The following is a 13,839-nucleotide window of genomic DNA, read 5'->3' as shown; positions in this document are numbered from 1 at the left end:
GTAATGCTAATGTTGTTTTCATTTTACATGTCAAAACTAAGTCAGGAGCGTCCACAATTTACTGCCTGGTGGTTCTTCTGAAATCTTTGAGCAATTATAGCCCTGATTATTATCTACTAGCTGCATAACATATGCTGCCACTGACCATTACATCCTTTTTATACCGTGAAAGCAATTTGTGGCTTCTTCAAATCATACCCCACCCCATTGTCTCCCTGCCTGTTTTATTTATTGCTGCTTTTGCCCCACCTCAGTGCAGCGGTCAGGGGCTGTGTGTAACAGCATGATTATACAAGCTTTCTTTCCACAGCCCTTTGGGTCATCAGAATATCCTCTGTTCTCTGCTCACAGTAGCTGCAGTACTCTCAGATCAGAAAACCAGGCACTATGAAATGTCTCTTTGAAAAGGTAAAGAAGATTGATGCGGGGGAAGGATGTGGGCTTAGGAATTGAGAGCATCTGAATGTAGAGGTATGAGATGGGGAAAGGTGTTGAAGGTAGGAATTCTGGGTACCTCTGAAGATTAAACTTACCAAGCAGATAAATTAAGGATTTGTCATCTGGGACACCACAGTATAGGATAAAGAAAGGATTAACCAGGGCATCAGAGCAGGAAGAAAACTGGGGGACAAAGAGAAAGAATTTATGAATGCGAATCAGTAAAATAGGATTAGTGAAGCCTAAAGGGGAAGATTTAGAGGTAAGAGAGTGAGTTTTCAGGGAGGAGGAAGGGAACAGGAGACAACTGGGGAAAGGCAGGCAAAGCCTGGAAGAAAGATGAAAGTAGATTAAAAGAGTTTTTTTCATTGCTTTATGGAAGGGCTGATGATTAGAACATGCTGATAGAATGAAGTATTATTTCAGGGGTATCTCTGCTATCAGAAGACATGATTATGTATAAGCAAACTTCCTGAAACCTCTCGTAAATACAGTTACGCCAGGAGGTCTTGAGCTTTCACTGTCAAGGGAGTACCAATAAGCCACACACCTTTGTCACTGAATCAGTGAGTCCTGCTTGCTTTGTATTTTTATTTAATATTTCACCTTCTACTGCTTTGTTCTGGAATGCTTTGATATGCTTTGCTTGTCTTTGAGGAGAGAAGCACCATGGCTTCTCAGTGGGGACTGTATTTGGTAACAAAACCTGCCTTTCTGCTGCGGTTACCTGGATGCAAAGGATTTTGGTTAATTGCCAGGCAGGCACTGTTTGCTTTTCAGTGTCCTCGGGCTCAACTCACACACGTGTGCAGGAGTAAAAGGAGCCTCCCCAAGACAGCTGCAGCTCCTCCTTGCTACGGAACATCCTTCTGTGGCTTTTCACCATCCCGCACAAGGTCTTAACAGTTGTTCTGTAATTCATAGTCCTTCCTAATGACAATCAAGGCTCAGTTTTTGGGACTACTCCTCTTCCAGTCTGTGTGGTGCTGGTACCACTGTTAGCAGTGAGGCACCACCAGCAGTGGTGAAGGCGCACGTTTGCTGTGAGTGCTGTTCGGCTCCCTGGCCAGCATCAGTGTGGTGGTTCTTTGTGCTTTCCCCCCAGATTGTTTTATCAGCCTGTCTAGGGCTTTTTGTTTGATTTGGTTTTACATACTTATAGTGGATACTTTTATGGACATGTACTTGCAAGAAAGACGGAGCGAACTCTGTATGTTTCCTCTGTGCCTAGCACAATACAGATCGACTTCTATACTTTACTGAAAGGCAAATGCTAAATAAGTTTGAATATTTATAAAGTGTGACTATAACTTGATTTGTAAGGCTTTTTTGCTGTGACTCACCTGTCTCTGCCCACATGGACACTAACATATTCTTCATGTATCTATACATATCATTACATGCTTGTAGTTTATTTAAATGTTTTTATTGCTGCAAAATAAGTGATCATTTTTTCAAACACTTTTTAAAAATAACACAATTTTAAATATTGTTTAGTTCTCTCCTTGTGGTAAGGTTAGAGATTAAAACTGCTAGGTGGGGCCTTGATTTCATGAATGTTGTTTTCCTCTTCGACACAGGCAAGGCAACTAAAAGTGTACATTTGCTGAGCAAAGCAGTTGTGACAAAAGAAAGTAGAGCCCGTAATGAATATCTTGGCACCTTGACAGTATTCAAAAGAGTGACTTACTGAAGATGGCAAAATTAAATTGGCAACTGCTCACTAGGGAACTGGGATTTCTTTGTTGTTTGTGTTTAAGTGTCACAAGAATATTGATTTCTCTTCCTGAGGGATGTTCTGTCTTCCTTTCCTGAAAAGCAGGAAGATTGGAATAGAGCTGAGCTGCCTTGAAACAACTCAGTGAACATTTTAAAAAACAGAAGTATTTAACTCTGTTCTCATCACACATTGCTTACATTTTTAACAATATGAGGCCAACCTGATGTCACCCGCCAGGGTCAAATTAGGATATCTTGGGAGGATGGTGGGGACCTGGGAAAATCCAATTGCTCCTGCACAGTTAGAAGGAGATCCAACCTCAGGGAAGAACCTCCTGTGGCATCATGTAACTCCTTATGACACCACTGGAATTATTCTTTCCTTTGTCCTGCTCTCAGGACTTCAGCCTCATAGACTGTGTAAAGGGAATGGTACTAGGAGAAGCTTTGCATGGTGGAATTACCATTCAGTGTACCCTACCTGTGCAAGAAAATTGGGAAACAAAATGGATTAGCACTGGGAACACAGGGAGCTCCAAACTGGGGTGAAAGAATCCATTGCCCCAAGGTTTACCTTGCTCCAAAGCAAATATGAGAATAATGGGAGGAAACTTTTTTTTCCGCCCCTTTCTGCCCTAAGCTCTCACTGCTGTATCCACAGGGCAAGGCATTTTGAATGCTTTGAAATACTTGGATAGGAGGAGGGCAGGCTGCGCAGAAGAAAGAGTCAATTTTTCCTGCAGGCCAAAAAGGAATATCAGCTCTCACTCCTATGTAAGAAACCACTGGCTTTGGGTTGAACAAAACTAATGACCTTAGAGAATATTTCTGTGCAGGAGAGGCATATAATCCTTCTAAGCCATGATAATAGCTGTGCAGAAATCTAGAGAAATGACCTAAATTTACAACATCATTCAGGATCTGTCTGAATCCACTAGTAACTAATTAGTCATTTATAGGAGGAACTTCCATTTAGTTAACAGTTATGTTTGTCAACAGTAGAAACCTAAGTTAAGATTTTTGAGACAGAAAAAGAGAATGTAGACTTACAATTCTGGTCTGAACAAGCAAAATGACTTTTCCACTAGGATGTTTTGGCTGGGTAGGGATGGCTCATGAGAGCTCTAAAAAGTAGGACCTAAAAGCTACTGCTACAATTCCCTTTGTCCTTTAAGCTGTGTTTCAAATGAGCACTTAAGTGCATGATAGAGTTTTTCAGTGGGACTTCAGCCATATGTAAGTGTTGTCTAGAATCAAGCTGGCGTTTTTTCTTAACCTGGATTTTTGTAAGTCTTTTGATAGCTGTTGTGCACAACCAGAATTCAGCACAGTGTAATGTCAGCCTCCATGTTTAATTACTGTATGGCCTGTGGGAATGATACTGCATGTGGTAGCTCACATTTTGACAGCTTTATTTTCACAAAGTAGGTGTTGATGCCTGCATAAAACATATGGCATGAAGCTCATAGGGCAAATTATTTCGCAACCTGCTGATACTGAAGGTTAGTATTTCTAGAAACTATTAGATATACAATAGCTTATCTGTGGTCCTTCTTGAGATTACTAGTATATTTAGAAGCACCTGTTTGGATCAGTTTTATTCTGCAGGGTGTTATATAGGTCAGTGAGATCTCAGTGTAGTATTTCTGCTCTTAAAATGCTCCTTTCTGCTGAAAATTCTGCAGGTTCAGTTTTCAAAGCAGCGATCAAGTTTCAGGAATCAGTATTCCTGATAGGATTGATGGCCTTGGCGGCAATTAAATCCTTCCCTGTTCTTTTAGTAATACACCTTATACCACATAGTTTGGATGCTGCTGAAGTTGAGGTGTGATAGATATATGAGCCTGTAATGCTAAGTAGCATGGAAATTGTAGAAGCTCCTGGGAACAATAACTCACTGTCAGTCTTTTTCTTGGGGAATCATTGTAATTCGGAGCAGGGCCTCGCGCTCTCCATGGCATAATGGAATAAATTCTGCAGTAACTTCTTCCCAATTCCATGTTAGTGTTAATGTCCCCTCTTGGCCTGGAGTACCCTTCATTCCCATTTGTACTCAGACATTGCTGCAGCTCCCACTTGAAAATACTAACTGGTTGAAAATTAATTCAATTTTTTAAATTATTAGTTCCCTTTTTTCCTTTTTAAGTGATTTTTTTTTTTTTTTTTTTTTAAGACTGGGGTTAATTCCTTGTAATGTCAGCTGCCCTTTAATGGTTGCAATTCCCTCATAAGCAGATTTATTTCAGTGATATAAACCATGTTTGAGGATTTTACCTAGGCCAAGATCCTCTCTATGGCTGCTGCGGGAATTGATACAGTGTAAAAAAGCAATAAGCCTGCTCACAGGTCCAGATCATTTAAGTGAAATAGGTGTCTGTTTTCACATCCAATCACACATAAAGTAGAGAGTACGTATTGTAAATATGAATGTTGCCTGCTAGGAAGTTGAAGTATTCTGTGCCCTGCTGTATTCCTTTTTGAAAAGTTTTCTGGGCAAGTAAGGAAGTTTCATCACCCGATCTTCCTAGTGTAATCATCCATTATAAGTCCCCACCACGACAATGTCCATTTTCATGTCCAATCTGTCATTACCCAGAGACTTTCAGCAGGTCCCTCTCTTAAAATATGCTGGAGATCAGAAAAAAAAATAAAGGTCTTTGATAAATACCTCACCAAAGACCCTCTTTGTACCTGTCCTCCCTGAACAAACTGTCTCTTTTGTATGAGTATTTCATTAACCTGAATTTATATACAAAATCTGCATTTATGCCAGTGAGGTAAATATTTTGATTTACTTAAAAATAATTAGATGCCTTCCATTTTTCCACCGTTTTGTGAGTATATGCATCCACAAGCACACAGACATGTCATTAAGAGGATTGACTCAGTATTCACCCTCGTTTCCCTCCTGTAACCATTTATTAATATTAGTAGGAGGACTTTTTTAATAAACATGCATATAATAGAGAACATTTTTTAGTGTCTTTTACAAGAGTTACATATTGAGTGTAGGATACTGACATTAGGAAATCTCACAGTGGCTAGGCTGAATGTTACAGGGGGTATCTTTTTTTTGTGCACAGAAGTGTAAACTGCTATTGTCTGAAGATAAAAAGAAGCTGTACTACACACAGAAAGTTGCCTGCCCGATGCTCTGCCTATTCTTATTTAAAAGTACAATTAAGCATAGGATACGGAAGACAGTAAGGTGGAACAGCTCTGTAACTGCTGGTGTAGCATGCAGAGAAGACTGAGAAGATAGCGAGCTGCTGCAGTTTGTCTGACTTTAAAGAAGCATCACTCTTAGGTGTGATTACCTCAGTCAGGCATGCTTTTCAACACAGAATATTTCAGCTGCTTTTTTTCTAGTTTCTATGGCAGGAAGACATCATTCCCAAGATCTGTTTGAATCAGCTGAATGTTATCTTTGACTCCTCATTCATGCTGCAGGCATAGAGGATTTGGGAAAAAGCACCCATCAATTAATGGCTGCACTTTTTAAAATAATCCCACTTCCCATCATCGCTGCCGCTGAGGACAGCAGCTGCAGTCAGCAGCTGTGACTGATATGGCAGTCCACGCTGTGTGTCTCTGACAGATGCCAGCGTGAAGCAGCTATAATGGTACAAATGCCAAATTGTAGTTTCAGTGCATCAGGGAAGCAAAATACGACCAGACAAGAGAAATTCAGTTGTCCTAAGATCTGTTCTGCAAAGACAGCAAGACTTAAAAGAGTGGGTTGAAGCCTTCTTTGAGAACCTAGAGCCGTAACAGCAGGAGAGAGAGAAACTAAAAATGGTGTCTTCTCCTGAGGTATAGACCAGATGTTCCTCTGCAACCAGCCTCCCTCTAACTTCTAAAAGAGTAACTAAACTGTCTAAATTTCCCATCCACATTTACCTTGCATTTGTAAATGATCCCGTTGCAGAATCTTCGTAATCAGCTATCCTTCAGGTTATATATGTTGCTGTCCTTCCTTTGCATTAATCACTGGAGTTCTTTTCTTTTTTGTCTGAAAACAACCATACTGTACGATCAGAAAATGAATGCACTGAAAATGCAAGACTGCAAATTAAACACTTGGATAACGGCTTGTGGCTTCGGTAGTCTGTGTTAACATGTGACAAGACAGAATAGTAAACTGAGAAAGCGTTCTCCTGTGAATTCAGTGCCCCCATTATCTCTCCTTCTTTATCCGAAGGGCTGAGGAAACCTTTTTTGTTAGCCAAGACAGCTTGGTGCTTTGGCTTAATTTTCATTGCATAATTTTAAATACAGATTGTGTCTACGGTGCTGCAATTAATGGATAGCCTAAAGACTTATTATTTCAAACTAATTGATATGTAAGAAAGTTTAAATAACATAAGTGATAAGAAATTTTTAGGAATAACTTCTGTAACTAACTCAGAATAATCTTTTTACTGTTATATAGAGTAGCAGATGACTTAATTATTCACTTGCCATCACTAAATCTAATGTCTGTCTGTATTTCTATAGTTCTAAATACATTTCCATGAGATGGGGAAAAGGTGACATTTTATAGTCATTGTTCTAAAAGGTTTTTTTGCAAGTTAATAATCTCATTCATTTCTGATACTTGTCTACCATCATTTGGAATACTCCCAAAATTCAAGATAAATTTCTGTTATCCTCAACAAAATTATGTACTCTACACATATTTTAAATAGAGCTTTAAACCAAGCAACCAGTGTTTTTAAAGGATTCTTTTGCTTCCTCAAGTACCTTGATCACATATGAAAGGCCTTTATTTCTCTAGTGTTCATTAAACTTATCTTCAACTAGATTGTGATCAGAATTGGCATCAGAGAATATACTGTAAAGTTGTAAGACCTCTCAAGAACTTTTTAAATGCTTTTGGAAGATGTCAAGTACCGAAGTAATAATAAAACACTGATAGAGCATTAAAAAGATAAGTTCTTATAATGGAATGAGGTTTTGTTCTACTGCCAATTTTTTTTTTCTTAAATAAGGTTTTGCATGGTACAAAACTTTTCCAAGATAGAAGCTACCAATAGTGATACACACAAATGAAATCAGATTAAAAACAAATTGGAGCTCTAAGGAGATCATGTTATACATTTTGATGGCATGCCTCTCAACGGAAAAAAAAGCAAAGGACTTAGTGAAGTTCTGTGAGATTCATCTAAGTAGGCTTGACCATCTGGTGAACTAAACTTTGATGAACTGTATTAACTTCAGAAGGAGAGGAGCCAGGGACCAAATCCAGCACACACTGATATCAATAGAAAAGCTCACTCTTTCTGTAGTAGGCTTGAGATCTGGATGAGGCTCCAGCGTGACCTCTGCGTGCTGTGGCCCACTGAGATCAGTGAGGAAGGGAGGTACCAAGGGAACCGATTCTCTAAGTAGTGCTAAGTTGTAGTATCCCTTATTTTCCTGTCTCTGCTGGCTTCTAGGGAATTTGCACATCCCTCTTCCTGGCAACAGGAAGGTCTGACCCCCAAATTCAACTGTGCTATTGGCAATATCATTAAAAGATCTGCTCAAGAGGACTTCAAGATGTCCAACTGCACAGCAAGATAAAAAGCATACCATAGTGCAGACTTAAACACACCAGTGCTATGGCACGCACATTTTCTGTCACCACAGCTCACTGAACATATTCCAGCACACATGAGAAGAGCTGACTCAGGATCTGTGCTGGCTGGTTGGGCTGCAGCATGATCAGGGTGGTAGTCCTCGTGATCAGGGTGGTAGTCCTTCACCCATAATAAGCATTAAGAGGGCAAAACACCTTCAGCCATTTCCCTTCTTCATGGAGCTCAGGTGCTCAACAGAAACCCAGATCAGGGCAAAGAAAGAGAAAGGTGGGCAGGTCTGGATGTGAGAATGGCATCTCACCTTCTCTGTGGGAATTTGTTATCTCTACCTGTCTGTTGAAGCAGGCTTGGATTTTAAGCAGCAACCTGGTTGTGTTTCCTAGACTTTTTCATGCTTTGCAGTTTCCTTAAATTGCTAAGACAAGGCAGTTGAAAGTCCTGAACCTCTGACGCATGGCTTTTGCACTTCTCTTTTGTGAGTCAGATTACCTTCAAGATCTCTGTTGGGGAAGGAGTACACACTTCATGCCATTTTGTGCCAGTGGTTCCTTTGTTTGACCTGGTTAGTTTGTGCCTGTACTTATATGGTTGCTGGTATTGTAGATCCAAACCCCATCAAAGTCAATCACTATCTTCTTCTAGACTTAAGTGAACTTTGGGTATGCCCTTTAGCAGGCATGAGTTCAAGCTAATCTGCGCAGCAGTGGGAGGGGCTTTGTCTTGTTTATCTTAGCTTTATGAAGTTACCTTATATGTCAATTTTTGCATTGTGGGATGCTTGCTGAACATCACTGAACTAAAGTTTTCTGCATGGTTCATTTAAACATGATGGGTAATTAGAGACTTGCCTGAGTTTGCAGTAGTCAGCGCTAATATGACCTTTGGAAAAAATGTTTAAATAAAAAACAACTGAAGTGAAATATTAATCCCTTGAACTTAATCATGAGGATGGCTCCATTAACCTCCCATTGCATAGTACTACTTAATCCAGTAATAGCAGTACAGACAACAAGAGGAGGTTTTTTTCCTTTTAAGTTCATCGGGAAGTAAAAAGCTTCAGGCTATTTTTAATTAGGTTGAACCTCTGGGCAGTGCTGCTCTTAGATTAAGCTATAAAGTTTTTAAGAGTTGCAGTTAAAATTCCACACTAATTTTGCTTCTTAAGTAAAAGAAAAAAAAATGTGTGTTGTGTAATACAGCATGAAATGATGAGTAGTGGTGGGTATTTGGATGAAATAATGGTGGAAGTGGAGAGCTGTGAAGATAATAGTAATATATAAACATAGAGCAGCCATAAACAGTATCAGACTCTGTATCCTTAGTAGCAATGATACATCTCCATTTGATGTTTATTATTATATACATCAATATATAAATTTGAATTGAGCCCCAACTTTTTGTCATTGTTAAACTCAGCCTCCAAACTTTCCTGACATTTGGAAGCACAAAGGCCAAGATACTGAACCATCATTTCTGGAAGATGGAAAATGAAAGACAGTAGCTCTGTCTCCGCTGTTAAATTTCTGCCAGGTTCTGAATGGATTTTTTTTCATTAGCTTGTTATGTTAGAAAATAATGGGTCAGTCCCTAAATTGGCTCATCATTTAGGGACAGTCAATGCACATCTCTGCTAACAGTAAAGAGGAAGCCAGATTCATGCTGTTAATGAGTTAGGAAATATTTTGGAATAGCCTTCATTGTTACAAGGGATTACAGAACTGCAACTACTTGAAAAGATTTTCAAATAAACTTCTAAGGCTTTGATCTTTATTCAGAGTGTGCTTGCTTTCTAGTCTAAAAACATTCATTTTTAACAGGATATTAACAGAAGGACTCACTGCTCTGTAATTTTCCAAGCAGACTTTTCAATGAGGCTCCATCCTGCAGAGGCTTTCTGATATGAAGAGGTATAGTCAGTACAAGGTAAACTTCAAAGTGCAGCATAAGGCTTTATCAGTGTGATTATTTTTTGAACTAATGATGGCTTACTTCTAAAACTCCATGCAGTTCCCTGACAATTATCAATGACATGGAAATTACAGTGAGCGTGTACCTTAAGAAACATGCTATCTAAAGATACACAGACCTCAGTGTATGTATGTTAGGAGCTCTTATTACTCGAAACTGCCTTGAGCGTCTGGGCTGAGTAGGAAGGGCAGAGCAGGGTATCGCAGTGAAAGGAGGTGCCAGACTTAATCATAGGGTGACTGTTCCTTTTCCATTGAGTAGCACAGTGATGCCACTAGAGAGAGACAGAGAAATAGATTCTTTATTTCCTTTTCATTGTCATATTTGAGAATAAATCTTTGTGCTAGGAGGGAATTTTCTGCCATACTGATGGGACCTGTTAGAGATGTCCTGTCAAGAGTCAGACACAGGTGACACTATAATTATCTGTTAGGAAGGTGGATGTGAGAGACTGAAAAACACTTTCTTAAACTGTATTCAGAGTTCAGTTTAGACAAGGGTCCAAAAGCTGTGGTGTGGGTTTCACCATATTTTTTTCAGATCTGTACTTCGTCAGCTCCTGAGCCCTTACACAGGAGACCTTAAACACCTGAAGCTTTCTTTCCTTGTCTTTCTCCTCTTTCAAAAATAGCCGGACTCTCTTGCTCTGGGGGACAGCACCACTTTTAGGCAAACCACATTATACATAAAGTGGCCCTGCGAATTCCAGGGCCCACTGGAGACATCCTGCTTGACTGCTGTGGTGCTGCACGGCTCTCAGAGTCCCGCATTCTCTGGTCCACCCGGGATTTGAAATATTTCTGGAATATATTGTTGCTGTTATAACCTCAAGATGTCATTTAAAAGGAGTTTCCAAGGAACTGTTATGACCTCTTGAGCTGAGAATTACAACACTGCTACTCTTCCAAGGCCTGTACTGTTGGACGGTCAGCCGCCTGTTTACAGGGTGCCTTGGAGGCATCGTGGAAGTGGAAAAAAATCACTTGTTAGAAGGTAATGGATGCACTGATTTTTTTGTTGTTGTTGTTTGTTTTGAAGACAGTATCCAAAATATGGACAGCACTTTATAAAAGGACCAGTCAAGAAGCTCTATTTGAGCTATGTCACTAGTTATTTACCCTGGATCCACCCCAATAAACTAAGGGCAGTATCTGATGATAGATGAGACTTCAGTGGAGTTTCTCTGGATTTGTTGCATTGAAACTGAGCAGATTCTCTTTTGCTTACAGGGAAGCTGACTTACTCCAGTGATAATGAAAAAGAGCAGAATCTAGCCTTAAAACGTTATAGATGCTCATAGAGGGGGGGGGTGTTCCCATTCATACTAGCTCTAATTATCCTTATTCATATGCATCATGAGATGCATAGGTCACGTATTTATAGAGTCATCAAAAGAAACACTTGACAGCTTAAGAAAGCATTTTATCCACAAAAGGAAACAATTACACAAAACAGTCATCAGAAAGAAGATTCCAAGTACAGAGCAGGGCTTTGCATGAGAATAAACTGCTGTACTGATGAAGAAATGGGAAACAAAAGTTATTGTGAAGAAAATCCTCCCATAGAATTCCGTACAAGCTATCTCTTTAAAGAAAATGCAAGAGATCTGAAATTACTACTAATAATAAAACTGCCAGTAGGAAAAGATCACTAGTTTAGGCTTTTGCTGTAAGGAGCTTCTCTAATTCAAAAGTTTTCAGCAGAGGGACAGTACAGGCATATGTACAGATAATGTATGTATAACCTGGGCAACATTGATGGGCATCTCATTACTCAAACATTTATTTTTTGATTAGCTCTTGGAATAGATGTTGATTTACTACACAGAAAGAAGATACCAGTTTCTTTACGAAGTGTTAAAATCTAGGAGCCCACGTCCCAGGTTTCTTCACAGTCCCATTGGTTTAATTGAGGTTGCAGTTAATAAAGGTGAGACACAGACTGATGAAGGCCCTAAGGTTACAAGCTAATGCCTTGATACAGCAGATATTAAAGGACTCATTTGTATGGGGACTCATCGAACATTAGGGAGGCATAGCAAATCACCTTTGCTTTAATAGGAAGAGACACGAAGCTGCAACATGGGAGATAACAGGGGAAGTTGAAGGGGGAGTATATGAATAGGGGAAGATAACACAGTATACAGTTTCTAGACTCCTTAGCTTGTGACATGCTTCAGGTGTTACAGTGAGTTTTTTTCAAGCCCATCTTGGGACAATTTCAGAAGGAGAGTATCTGAACTGTGCAACCTGTTGACATGGAAAGGCAGGGGTGGCAGTAGTGGATCAGTCAAAAATACAGCTACTCCTGAGCAAGCAGCCCTGGTCGCAGGAACAGCATGGAGACCTTGTGGAGTGGGAATATTGCCTTGGTGTGTTAGACCTTGTGTGAAGGACTAGGGGAGCTTCATTTGGGAGAGAAAGGGTGTGAGGTGGGGCTGGCAGAGAGAAAGTCCTGGAATTGGTGTCCTTTTTGTCTGTCATGGTCTGAAAAGTAACCGTTATTTGAAAGTGCAGTGATGGGCATGCACTGAGACTGAGATGTCCTTGTCTGAGGACAGGAATCATTAATGGGAGCTTTCCAGTCACTGTAAACACATTTCCCACACCAGCTGTCATTTACCTAGTGCAATGCTGTTCCTTGCACCGTCTCTGATACCGAGTGCCCTTAGGTTTTCTTTAATGATTCCACGCTTCAGCATCTTTTGAGATAAAACCTCAGCTACCTGAATAGTTTCATTTCATGCTTAGCTGTATTGTCCTTGAGTAGCTATGTTAAGTCCAAATGTTAACGTGGTGGCATGTTCCTTTATGCACTTGCTTGCAGTCGCTGGGAGAAAAAGAAAAAAGAGAGCATTTAGGTGCTCTCTGCATGTGTAGACCTGTTAATTCCTTTCCGAGGCTTGGATAAACAGCTTCCCAAGAAACTGCATTTCCCAGCTGCTTTCTTTGGGCCATTCTTCCAGATGGCAGAGGTGGGTATATTGGTTTTGGAAAGGTCCTGCAGAGGAGTCCCGGGTCTCCTCAAACCCGTCATCCTCACATGAAGTCACTGTTTTCTGCAGTCCCCCGTAGCACACTGAGTGCTGCAGAGGGACTGTGGCCTTGAGGCATGAGGACAGCTAAGCAGTGGTTACTCCTTTGCCTTCCCAGCAGAAATGTGCTTAGTGGAGGGAATAACATGGTCCTTAATAAGAAACTCCTTCTGTTTCCAATTAAACAAAAATTGCTGCCTATAAATCACTTGATCCCTGAGCTCTGTTCCTCAATTTCACGCTCCCTGTTATTGAGCCTCCATCTGCTTTTAACAATTCTTGCGACTCATATGTCTTTTAATGCTGTATCCTTCCAGAATGGCTTTCTAATTAAGTAAGCTCTGAAAATGAAAAGCAGCAGAACAGCAGCTTGCTTACTCTCTGTACCCTTAATCTGGGAGTCCTCTCTGTGCTATTTTGGAAGCTAAATTGAGGTCACTGACATTATGCATATTTGTTGTCTGATGCAGTCTTAAAAGCCCCAAATCCTCTATTCAAAATTATCTTTAGGCACATGGGTCAAACATTTGCAGGAAGAAAAATAAGTATTTGGAGCTTTAGCAGATTTAGAGAAACAGGGGAGTACTGAGAAAGGGGCCACAATCTCAGACCAGTATTTCTGTTGCAATATGCTTTCACTGACCAGTGAAAAGATCAGTGTTGCTGCTGTTAAGAAAATAAACAGTTCCAATGACACGTGAAGAGGGAAATGGGAGCTTTGCTAAACAGAAATATCCTGTAGAGTTTGCATTCCCCCTTTTGTTACGAATTGTGTAGCAACCAGTTATTGCCTCTTGTCAAAATACATTCTGCTGAAATTGTACAGAAGAAATTAATGTAGTTGACTTTCTCATCAGTAAAACAAAAAGAACAGGTACTGTTTATCTGGAATTAAATACTACACTGCATGTGGGTAGTGCCACGGTAATTATGGATACAAATTAGTATCACATTTCAACTGGTGAATAAATACAATAACCAAATACCAAACAAAAGAGGCATTATTTTGATATTTTGCTGCCCTCTGCCTCAAGGGGCAATAACGCAATTTGAACATTTCTCACATTTGGAATCAGAACTCAGAAAATGTGAAAATGT

At 40.0% G+C, this 13,839-nt stretch overlaps 1 protein-coding gene across 2 annotated transcripts in view; it reads left to right on the top strand.

Moving 5' to 3' along the window:
• The window catches only part of PLCB1 (phospholipase C beta 1), a 412,892-nt gene that overhangs the window by 389,080 nt on the left and 9,973 nt on the right, over window positions 1-13,839 (top strand). The gene's annotated exons all lie outside the window — the stretch shown is intronic.

Source organism: Haliaeetus albicilla, chromosome 7 (genome assembly GCF_947461875.1).
Source record: "Haliaeetus albicilla chromosome 7, bHalAlb1.1, whole genome shotgun sequence".
Lineage (NCBI taxonomy): Eukaryota > Metazoa > Chordata > Aves > Accipitriformes > Accipitridae > Haliaeetus > Haliaeetus albicilla.
The sequence above is the reverse complement of the archived record's forward strand: the minus strand, read 5'-3'. Positions and strand labels throughout refer to the sequence as shown.